Raw genomic sequence first — 12,463 nt, forward strand, 5'->3', positions numbered from 1 at the left:
TTTTCTTTTCAACTATTTAACATTAGCTGCTTTTATGCCTACTTTTCCCTCTCTGGGCGAGGAGAAGGGATTATGACTCTGCTCTAGCTTGGGACCTGGCTAGCGTAGAGAAGCAGATTGCCAGGATTTCACAGTCATTTCTGCTACTCCTTTCTCAGAATCTTACACTGCAGCCTATAGTGATAGAAATTCAGTGGTGGTATCATACGCCCAAAAAAAGGAAGTAATAGCAAATTTTAAATGATGGTAGGCAGAAATGTATTAAGAAAAAATTAGTCTTCTCCTATGGTATCCAAGACTAACTTCTAAGTAAAGAGATAAAATGTTTAAATAAAGATATAAGAAAATATATTTGAATATTTAAGTGATCTCTGTCTTTCTATTACAGATTTGTATGATTTCTTTATATGTTTTGCATAGGGATGCAGTCCTTTGTAGGATGAATGTATTGTAATGATCTTTCCTCATTTTGTATTAACTCATTTTTTAAAGGATCTTCTTAGGTGGTTCATGAATTTGTTCAGTTCGTTATGGTTTGGGGTTCAAGTCTCTTCCCTTCAGTGCCCTTTCTGAGATTTTTGTAGCCTGTGTCTGTGGATCTTCTAGACCTGACAGTGTGACTGAGGCAACAACCAGTCTGTAGATGTGCAAATCTGTGTGAATATTCATTTAGGCATTTGTGTGAAATGAGCTAACTTCCTTTGACTCACATAACCTCTATTATCGAGTTAAACTGTGCAAGCCATTTGTGAGTCTGTGTAATTTCTGCAGATCCTAAGGTTTCTGACTCTCTTCTTCATCTGATAAAACTCAGCCCACCATCTTCCACAACAGTGTGCTTTGAAGCAGCCTGCCTTTTAGAGTATCCCCATCCTTTGAAGGGTCTAGCTGTAAAAATTCTCCACGTGAAAGAGGTTTTGGATATCTCGAGGAATCCCCAGCACGTTCATCCACGTGATCAAGAAAAAAATACAGAAACCACCCCCATGAGAAACCCAGAGGCTCCAAGAGTTTCTCATCAAAACTTTAGCTATCTTCAATCCTTGTCGGTGACAGGACCTCACCAAGTTGTGAGCCAAATCCAGGAGCTCTGCTGGCAGTGGCTGCAGCCAAAGAGCCACACCACGGAGCAGATGATGGAGCAGCTGGTGCTGGAGCAGTTTCTGAACACGTTGCCAGGGGAGGTTCAGACATAGGTGATTCAAAGCAGCCCAAGAGCAGCAAGGAAGGTGACCTGGTGGCAGACTTGATCCAAGCATGTGAGGAGGAAGGTGAGAGAAGGGACTTTTTGAACATTTGCTGTATGCCTGGCATGTAAGAGGGAGCTAAATAAAAACTTGTTCAATGAATGAATGAATGAATTTTATAATCTCCAGTCTAATCTGCCTAATCCTATGTGAAATGAAAGAAACTTGAGATTTGGCTTTTGCTTTTCATGCTATTTTCGGAGAGTAGGCCCTCTCTCTGCTTTGTTCCCCACCCTTCCACGTTTCATTTTTAGCCTAAACCTTAGTGTCAACACAAAACAACACACAGTCAAAAAAAAAAAAAGAGGGCATGCAGTGTGAGAGATAGGAGGACTGAAATTTAAATTCTGTCAAAATTTGACTGGTCTCTTAGAAACTAAAAGTTACTTGATTGGAACTAAGGGCATCTCACTGGTGATAGAAGAAAGCCATTCTCTCCTGATAGCCCTTTGAATGAAACTGATACTAAATCAAAGCTGTGTGTGTGTGTGTGTGTGTGTGTGTGTGTGTGTGTGTGTATATATAGACAAGGAGAGAAAGGCAAGGGTACAAGATGGGGATGTGGACCAGTGGGATGGGTTGATTACATTGAAAAATATAAAGAAGTAAATTTGAAATAAACATGAGTGTCATGTATGGCTGAATGGTGATATAGCAAGGATTATGATCAGTCCAGTTTTGTGCACCTGCATTCATTAAAAGGATTTTGAAGATGCTAATAGTAAACATGTTGGACACTTAAAATGTACTACATTGTACATATTTTATAATAGTGCTTTACCTCTCTTAGTAGTACTTCAGATAGGTATTACTCTCCTTCCACAGATGAGAAGACAGAGGCACAGGGAGGTTGAATAGCTTAACCTGTGAACGTGTTAGTCGTCAGTCGTGTCTGACTTTTTTACCCCATGGACTGTAGCCTGCCAGGCTCCTTGCCAGTCGAAGTCTCCATGCAAAAAAGACCGGAGTGTGTTGTCATTTCTTTCCCTGAGGGATTACGTCTGAGCCACCAGGGAAGCCCAACTTGCCTGTGGTCCACAGTTATTAATAGTAATTGGCAGTCAGGATTTAGACTTCCGTGGCTGGCTCCAGAGTCTGTCATCTTAGTAATTGTGGCCGTTAATAGCACCTCCAGTGGACATAGGGCATATGGTCCCACAGAATTTTTAAACTTGGTCAAAGACACAGCCTTTGATGGAGCTGAAATTCAAGAGAAGGGAAAGAGCTTGCTAGGGTATGAGAAAGAATCTATAGAATAGTGAAAGTTACTCTTGGAAAGAGACCACAAACAAGGAAGGACTTCAGGTTTCCTAAGGGAAGGTGGTGGTTCTCTTCTAGATCCCTGAGTGAAAAAGATGTAGTAATAAGAGTTGTCGTCTTTTTTTTTTTTTTTTAATACCTGCTTTGTGCTCCACATATGTAATGGTTAACCCTTACAGGCGCCCATAGAATTAGAGAGATCATTGTAATTTTCATGTTACAGTTGAGAAACTGAAGTTCTCTGGTGACTAAATGGATGGTGAAGCTAGGACCATTGATAGAAATAAAGAGGGAACTTTTGCTTTATTTGGAAGGCACTTAAAATCCATGGAAGCATTTAGAGGTGGGAGATAACCAAACCTCTTTTCTGGAATTGCCACACTGAGCTGAGAAATGATTTTTTTGGTCTTTCTCTTGTCATAGGAAGTGCTGCTTCTGCCCATGGCAGGTGAGGGGTTGGCAGGCTGCTCTCTGTGTCTGTGGGTGCTGCCAGACTGGACTCAACTCTGTGGTCATTCCTTCTCCCTTCTAGATTTCTCTGCTTAGAACTCTGTCCTTGCAGAAGAGAGAAACACAAAACACTACCAAAAGAAGGACACAAAGATGTCTGACAGGAAGCCATTTGTTAGATCTCAGGTGAGTCACGTTTTCTTCTGACTTAGTTCTGCAGTGTGAGGAGCTCCCCTTTCTGATTTCTAGACCTCCTCTATCTAATTAAACCTCCTCATTTCCTTAAAGTCTTTATATAAACTTTGCCTAACTGAGCCTTTTTTACCCTGGCTGCTGTATCAGAGTTTTCTTCTGACTCTTTGTTTTTGCTTTCCTGCTTTTTCTCTCACTTACTGCCAGCACCACATATGACATCTTTAATATTTTCTCTCTTTTCCTATCTCTTGAATTAACTTTTCATTGTTTATTGTTCCATTATCTCTCCACTTTTGACTTAGTCAAAGCAACCCTCATGTGATTTGTACTACTATTATGCTCCTTTTTATATACGAAATAACTGTTGTGAATTTTTAAAAATTTGCTCCTTCATGTTCTTGTTAAATCATGTTTTGAAACCTAGAAGAAGCTAACGTGCTGCACTTCCTTTAGAAAAAAATTCACGGATGGGGTGAAGGCGTTTGACAATTAGGAAAAGAAAGTGTTTAAAAATGCTCCTTGAGGAAGAGCTAAGGGGAAAAGGGTTGAGAAACGTTGTTCTAGATGATCTGTTCCTGAGAATAGCCCTCTGTCCCTACAGTGTCCGTGTCTACGATCTCAAGTGAAGATGCCCACAGAGACTACTGAGGTAATAAAAGAGAATTTGTAAGTGGGTATATTGTGACAAACTGGGGGGCATCTGCCCCATCTAAGGGGCAGCTATGACTCAGCTTCAGCTGATGGCGCCATGTGAGAATGTGGACCCAGATCTCTAGATCTTCTGATTTTTTAAAGAGAAGTCAAAAAATCCAACTAATAATATGAATTATACTAATATTTTGGTGTTGGCAACTAACAAATTTTGAAGAAAGAATAAAGAACACATGTGGGCCAAATAAACCCCTCTATAAAAGCTGGGCAGTCAGTACATGCTCTCTAGTTCATTGATCTGCATAATGTTTCCGTGAAAACACAAAAGATGTATATTAGTAAAATGGGTATCGTGGTCTTCGGTAGTCTTCCAATACCTGCTTTTTACATCCAGCTTTCTGTTACCAAGAATGTTGCATGTAATTCTAATTAATTAGTTTGTATTACTGGATTTTTCTGAGGTGTGATTATGTGTGTGTTAGTCGCCCAGTGATCATGGCATCTGGTGCCATCACGTCATGGCAAATAGATGGGGAAAGAGTGGAAACAGTGGCTGACTTTATTCTTTGGGGCTCCCAATTCATGGCAGATGGTGATTGCAGCCATGAAATTAAAATACATTTAGTCTTTGGAAGGAAGGTTATGACCAACCTAGACAGCGTATTGAAAAGCAGAGATGTTCCTTTGTCAACAAAGGTCCATCTAGTCAAGGCTATAGTTTCTCCAGTAGTCATGTATGGATGTGAGAGTTGACTGTAAAGAAAGCCAAGTGCCGAAGAATGGATGTTTTTGAACTGTGGTGTTGGAGAAGACTCGTGAGAGTCCTTTGGACTGCAGGGAGATCCATCCAGTCCATCCTAAAGATCATCAGTCCTGGGTGTTCACTGGGAGGACTGGTGTTGAGGCTGAAACCCCAGTCCTTTGGCCACCTGATGCAAAGAGCTGACACACTGGAAAAGACCCTGTTTCTGGGGAAGATTGAGGGCAGGAGGAGAAGGGGACGACAGAGGATGAGATGTTTGAGTGGCACCACCAACTCCATGGACATGAGTTTGGGTAAACTCCGGGAGCTGGTGATGGACAGGGAGGCCTGGTGTGCTGCAGTTCATGGGGTCGCACAGAGTCGGACACGACTGAGTGACTGATCTGAAGTGAACTGAACTGAGTGACTCAGTTGTGTCTGATTCTTTGCAACCGCAGGGACTGTAGCCTGACAGTCTCCTATGTCCATGGAATTCTCTAGTCGAGAATACTAGAATGGGTTGCCATTCATTATACCATGGGATCTTCTTGACTGAGGGATTGAACCTGGGTCTCCTGCATTGCAGGCAGATTCTTTACCATCTGAGCCACCAGGGGAGCCCCAATATCATCATACATTTATCTCTTCTACCATAAATGAGTGTTTGGGTCTTGCCTAGATTTTGGAGGTTATAAGACAGTACACATGAGCAGATATACCTAGGAATAGGTATATTTCTGGACCCAAAAGTGGTTTACCAATTTACATTTCCCTGGTGGCTCAGACGATGAAGCATCTGCCTGCAACGCGGGAGACCTGGGTTCAATCCTTGGATCGAGAAGATCCCCTGGAGAAGGAAATGGTGACCCATTCCAGTACTCTTGTCTGGCAAATTCTATGGACGGGGGAGCTTGGTAGGCTGCAGTCCACGGGATCACAAAGAGTCACACACAACTGAGCTCACACACAACTGAGCAATTTCACTTTTAGCATCTTTTAAGAGGTCTCAAAAGTCCACCGGAGAAGGCAATGGAACCCCACTCCAGTACTCTTGCCTGGAAAATCCCATGAATGGAGGAGCCTGATAGGCTACAGTCCATGGGGTCGCTAAGAGTCGGACACGACTGAGCGACTTCACTTTCACTTTTCCCTTTCATGCACTGGAGAAGGAAATGGCAACCCACTCCAGTATTCTTGCCTGGAGAATCCCAGGGACGGCGGAGCCTGGTGGGCTGCCGTCTATGGGGTCGCACAGAGTCGGACACGACTGAAGCGACTTAGCAGCAGCAGCAGCAAAAGTCCACATTCTAAGATTTTCCTTGGTGGCTCAGTCAGTAAAGAATCTGCCTGCAGTGCAGGAGATGGAGGTTCAATCCTTGGTCAGAAAGATCCCCTGGAAAAGAAATGGGAATCCGCTGTGTAGTATTCTTGCCTTGGAAATCCCATGGACAAAAGAGCTTGGCTACAGTGGATGGGTCTCAAAATTTTGAGTCAGGCACGACTGAGCAACTACACCACCACCACCACCAGGAGTCCCCCTTCTCAACAGTATTTGGTATTGTCCAACGTCTTAATTTTTGTCAGTTGAATGGGTATAAAGTCATACTTTGTCATTTTGAAATGCATTTTCTTATTATAGTAAGATCGCCCATCTCTGCATATTTATGAGCTGTTTGTGTTTTGTGGATGAGTCACTGAGGCTTAACCTATCCACACTCACAGAGCTTGTAAGAGAGAACCAGAACGTAAACCCAACTGTCTCTTTTTCCTGGGATTCGGGTATACTGCTCAGCTTTTATTTGCATTTTTCTCTCTTTATTAAGGAACTTAAAAGGATCTTTCTCCTCCCACACAGATCTCTAGAAATTCGCAGCAGGAGCTGTCTTAGAAATATTCCCACTTCTCTCAGACTTCAAAACAAAAGAAAGATATACTTATTTTTTCTCTTTCTTTTCTATGTTTTAAATTATGAAACTATGATAACACATTTACAGGAGGCTTGGAGAGTTCACAACAAAGTCACATATAGTTCCACTGTGTGGTGGTTGGTGGTTTAGTCGCTAAGTCATGTCGAGTTCTTGTGACTGCATGGACTGTAGCCTGCCAGGTTCCTCTGTCCATGGGATTCTCCAGGCAAGTATACTGGAGTGGGTTGCCATTTCCTTCTCCAGGGGTCTTCCCGACCCAGGAATCAAACCCAAGTCCCCTGCATTGTAGCAAGATTCTTTACCAGCTGAGATATGAGGGAGCTATGGGGGAAGTTCTACTATAAATTACAATTATTTTTTAGTAGATAAATTACAATTTTTAGGTGGACTTTCAATATCAAACTCAAAAAATTAATGGAATGAATAAAGGTAGAAGTCTATAGTAGATCTGAAAAGCAGTATGAACCAGTTGAACATAACTTCAGATTTATATAGTTTTCACACAACAAGAGACGCCAAATTGTGTTCAAGTTCCCATAGACTATAAACTAGGAGACCCTGGAACATATCCTGGGACAAAAAGTGCAAAAATGTCATGGCCTGAAGGTATTGAAATCATATACAGTCTGTTCTCTTATCACTGTGGAATTATGTTAGAAATTAACACCAAAAGATGTTGGAAAATAACCCACATATTTTCAAGTGCAGTGTGACGTTTCCCAAGAGAGATCTTTGACTTAGCCATCGAAAGCCTCTATAAAGTTAGAAGACTGAAAGAAACAAGAGGGTGATTGCAGAGAAGAAAACATTTTAATGAGAAAGACTTAAAGGAAAGAAACCCTTGTAGGTCCCTGAAACCTTTGGATTAGAGTCTTTCTACTTGTCTGAATGTGTGCTTCATGGTCAGTCCCCTCTTATCAGGCACCTTTCCCCCTCTTTGGGATAATTCCGGATTTCAATCATTTAGGAGTATATCTGGTATTTCAGGAATTGGTGACTTTCGAGGATGTGACTCTGGACTTTAGTCCAGAGGAATTACCCTACCTCAGTGCTTCTCAGAGGAAGCTCTACTGGGAGGTGATGCTGGAAAATTACAGGAACCTGGTCTCCCTCGGTAAGCCGTGATGACCAAAATTGTTTCCAGACACTGGCATATGTCCCTAGTGGCAGAATCTTTGGAAATAGGCTTTATTTTTCTTGTGTGTAAATTTGCACTTGCCTGTTATCTCAGAGCCTTTAGAAACCAGGCTGGGGGTTCCTGAGGGTACAGGACAGAATCCCCAAGTTATAAGTCTCCTTCTTAGGGAACTGGTACCCTAAACCTGACATTATCTCACAGCTGGAAGAGGAGGAGTCACATGCTAGGGACGAAGACGGGAGCACAGTGACACGTCCCAGTGAGAATGGGATCTTGGGGAGAAAACCCTGCTCAGTGAGCAGAGGCTGGGAGCTGGTCCTCAGAGCCCACTCAGCTTAGGGAGAGGGCCGGTAGGTGCTTTCACCTTAGGGGCTCGTGTGGCCATGCCACATCATGCTCACTCAGTACTTCTTTTGTCTCCTCTCTGAAGCTCATCTCTTCCTCTCCTGCTCAGCTCCAGGGAGGCCAGTTTTCCTATCCTGTAATGTTCAAGCCCCTGCATTCATTTGTGCCTTTCCCCTGACAGCTAGAAATCAGAGGTCTTTCCTCTGTCACTGAGACAAGTGAAAACCTTGGTGTGATACCACTGCTCTTTCCAGCCCTCAGGGAGTTGACTTTATAAAGCCCACATCAGGTTCTTACCACTCCCAAAAGAAAATCCAGACTTCTAGCAAAACATTTAAATCCGTCCCAGTCTGGCCCAAAAGTCACATCCAGCTTCATCTCTCATAGATATTCCTAGTAGAACCCTATATCGCTGCTCCCCAGGACTGTGTAGTTTCATAGTCAGTGTCTGCTCAGAATAAGCCTGCCGCCCATTTGACTGCTTGCTGAGCCCTAATGCCTTCCCCTGCCTGATCTTTTTCTGTTCCCAGATGAAATTCCCCAAACTCTCCTTTTGTACATTTATAGCCTGATTAGAGTCTCTATACAGACTTATGAACATCCAGGTGGATAACGCTTTGCTCAGAATCAGCATTTAGTAAATGTTGAATTGAATGGGTAAAACGAGAGATTGGGAGCCAAGAAAAGAGTTGAAATTCTCTTGCTTTGTTCTGAGTGAGAAGGTGTTGACCAGGGTACTCCAGTGTTTCCCCAATAGTCCTACAGAATTATAATAGGGGTTCTTTACCAGAAAAAAAAAAAAAGTGTTGCCTAACAAGATCAGTTCGAGAAATGCTACGTCTTACATCTCCCCTCTTTGAGATCTGAGATGCTGGTTAAGGGATCTGAAGAGGCCTACAAGAGTGAAAGCTGACTTGCATCGTACGGTATCTCCCGGATTGACCTGACAATAGAATCCCTTTATGGCCACAGTTATATTAGTTCCTCCACACCGCAGTGATGTACCAAGCATGGTCTGGAAGTTGCAGCCAAACCCCAGTCCCCCCTCTTTCTCTGGTTTCCTTCTCATTCTCTTGTCGGTGCCTCTGGCATCTTTGTCAATGTTCAGTCCTCCTAGATGGTCTTTTCTATCAAGCATGGTCTGGAACTTGCAGCCAAAACCCAGTCCCCCCTCTTTCTCTGTCCATAAGTGCATGGATTTATCTCTGGGATTGCTATTCTGTTCCATGGATCTATGTGTCTCTCTCTGTGCCAGTCCCATACTGTCTTGATGACTGTTGCTTTGTAGTATAGCCTGAAGTCAGGCAGGTTGATTCCTCCTATTCCATTCTTCTTTCTCAAGATTGGCTCTTCGAGGATTTTTGTATTTCCATCCAAATTGTGAAATTATTTGTTCTAGTTGTCTGAAAAATACCGCTGGTAGCTTGATAGGAATTGCATTGAATCTATAGCTTCCTTAGGGTAATGTGCTCGTTTTCACTATATTGATTGTTCTGATCCATGATCACGGTATATTTGTCCATCTATTTGTGTGTTTGATTTCTTTCATCAGTGCTTTATAGTTTTCTATATGTAGGTCTTTTGTCTCTTTAGGTAGATTGAGTTTTGTTTTTTGTTTTTGTTTTTTATTTTATTTTATTTATTTATTTTTTAAATTTATCTATTTTAGTTGGGGGCTAATTACTTTATCTTTTCCATCGTTTAGTAGTTTGCTTCTCATGTGTGTCACATTATGGTTTAATATGTGCATACATTTTCATACTATAAAATATAGGGAATTCCATTCTTGATTTGGAAAGTTTGTGGTGAGATATTCACAAGTGAAATGCAGAAAATTCCGTATTTCATTCAGGAAATCTACATGCGTGTATTCAGATGTGAAATACCGAGTACCATGCTTCACGTAGAACACTTTTGCCCTCATGTCAAAATGTGATACAGACATGGAATTCTCTCTGTAGAGAGAGATTTATACAGAGATGCTAAGGCCAGCATCCCGCCAAGGGCCACGGCTCTCCATTGCCAGAGGAATTGAAGTCTGCCCATTTATTGTACAGAGGCCCTTTCAAAGTGATTCTGTTCTCCAGTTTCTGGAGCCCATTATACAGAGTGAAGTAAGCCAGAAAGAAAAACACCAATACAGTATACTAATGCATATATATGGAATTTGAAAGATGGTAATGATAACCCTATATGCGAGACAGAATAAGAGACACAGATGCATAGAACAGTCTTATGGACTCTGAGGGAGAAGGTGAGGTTGGGACGTTCTGGGAGAATAGCATTGAAACATGTCTATTATCATATGTGAAACAGAACACCATTCCAGGTTCAACGCATGAGACAAATGCTCGGGGCTGGGGCAATGGGATGACCCAGAGGGATGGGATGGGGAGGGAGGTGGGAGGGGGGTTCAGGATGGGGAACACATGGAAACCCATGGCTGATTCATGTCAATGTATGGCAAAAACTACTACAATACTGTAAAGTAATTAGCCCCCAACTAAAATAAATAAATTTATTAAAAAAAAAAAAAGAACCAGAAAAAAAGAAAAGCTTTAGCATAAAGTTCAGGGATATTTAAAGGACCCATTATCTACAAATGCTTCCCAGTTTTAAAGATTTCATAATTTTATTAGGAGGATGGTTGCAACTCAAATCTGCTATGTTAATAGGAATGTTTAGAGATGAGAATTTAGTTTTAGATGTAAAAATGCTTCATGGCCTAACCTCATTTTATGCATTTAGTCTGCTCTGGCAATTGTTGAAGAACTTGGTGTAAGGATTTCTTTGTTAATATCCTTATCTCCTCTTAGAAAATGGAAGACAAATAATTTCTTATTGTGAGCGAGACTGAGATTATGTACCCAACTGGTTAAAACATTAAATCGTGCACTGTCTATTCAAGCAAGTGCAGCTGCATCTGCCAAATATAGTCTCTTTCTGAAGAGCTATGGTTAAAATTCAAGTGCTGAGTGCAGCTTGTCCCCTCCATCTGAGACTTCCATGAAAAAAACAAAAAGATTTTCCTAACCAGGCCTCCACAGAAACATGAACAGCCATGAAGGAGGCAAGGAAATCTATCTATTAAATCTATGAATGTATCAGAAAGCAGGAGCAGTGAATAACTTACATTTTCTACTGCAGCAGCATCAAACAAATACATCTTTAAAGTGTAGACTTCTCAAGAAAGTGAAATTTAGAAAAATCTGGCATTATTCAACAAGGGAAGCTCTTTTTATAACTTAGAAAAATTATTTTTTATAAACACAAAACACTGATTTGAACTATGGAGAATCTGGGTGGAACACATACTCAAATTACCTCTGCCACTCTGGTGTTACTTCTGTGTGTTGCCCTTCTGTGGACAGGGATTAACTAAGATCTTCACTTGGCTGAGTCCTGCATTGTTTAGTCTGAGGACTTTGTTTTTAAAAAATGAATACTATTTTTATAGCTTTTTCTTGTAAGTCTAAAATTGTTAAAAATAAAGTTAAAAAATACCGAATTTTAAAATATATGGAGAAAGTACTACTTCTTGTATGCTTTTAGGTTTAAAAATTCAAAAATGATTTCACATACTTCAAAACTCTTCCATCTAAAGTATAAAACAAAGGCATTTATAAAATTTTAAATATATTGGCCAGTTCTTAGAAGTTATGGAATGAAAGTCTATTTCATTTAACAGTAATTTGAATCTCAAAGACAAAATCATTTACTTAAAAATCTGGGTTGTCATGTAATGATGACATACATTTCATGGGAACTGTAATGGTTAGTTCTTAGAAATAAAACTTATACGGAGTGAACGTTCTCTTGCAAACAAGTAAGAATCACCAGCTAATATGTGCTTTATACATGTTTAAATCTGACCTGATGACAAATCATTAGGTACTAATACCTTTACCTGTTACTTCCATCACCCTAGCTTCTTCCATGAGCACAGAACATAAATTGTAAGGGAAATAAAATACCTCAGGAGTTTATCTCTAAATATTTACTTTCTAGGTAGTCTGCAGTATATCATGTCTCTCCTTATAAAAATGAATACAGTTAGGAATTAAGAACATAAGCTATACCTCAAAAAACTAACAAAAAACTGTATCACATTTAAAATTATCCAGCATAGCCATTGACTACTTTTTTTTTTCCTATTCAACTATATCCTGAGTAGAAAATGCATGGTGTTACCCACATGACCTTGGATAATGCCAGATGGTTCTGCAAAATTATTGTGTATTTAGTAAGTGTGTTTTAGAGTAAAACTGAAAGCCAAGATGATTATTTCATAGATTGTCCATTTAACAACATAATTGACCCTAAGTGTTCAACCATACTGAACTGCCTAGTTCCAGTGAACAGAAACACCCTCAGCGTCCAGGGCAATCCTTTAAAACATGAATGAATTGTTTCTCAGGAAAGCCAAGAGACCCAGTGAAACACTGTATGTACGGTGACTGAAGGAGCCACATTTCATCAACACTCTTTTGTGTCCTGTGTTTTATTT

General features: G+C 40.8%; 1 pseudogene; it reads left to right on the forward strand.

Annotated features, from left to right (window-relative positions):
- Positions 1–12,463, forward strand: part of LOC145537703 (uncharacterized) — a 70,638-nt pseudogene that overhangs the window by 16,241 nt on the left and 41,934 nt on the right.

This window comes from Giraffa tippelskirchi, chromosome Y (genome assembly GCF_054371585.1).
Source record: "Giraffa tippelskirchi isolate mGirTip1 chromosome Y, T2T-mGirTip1v1.2.pri, whole genome shotgun sequence".
Taxonomy (NCBI): domain Eukaryota; kingdom Metazoa; phylum Chordata; class Mammalia; order Artiodactyla; family Giraffidae; genus Giraffa; species Giraffa tippelskirchi.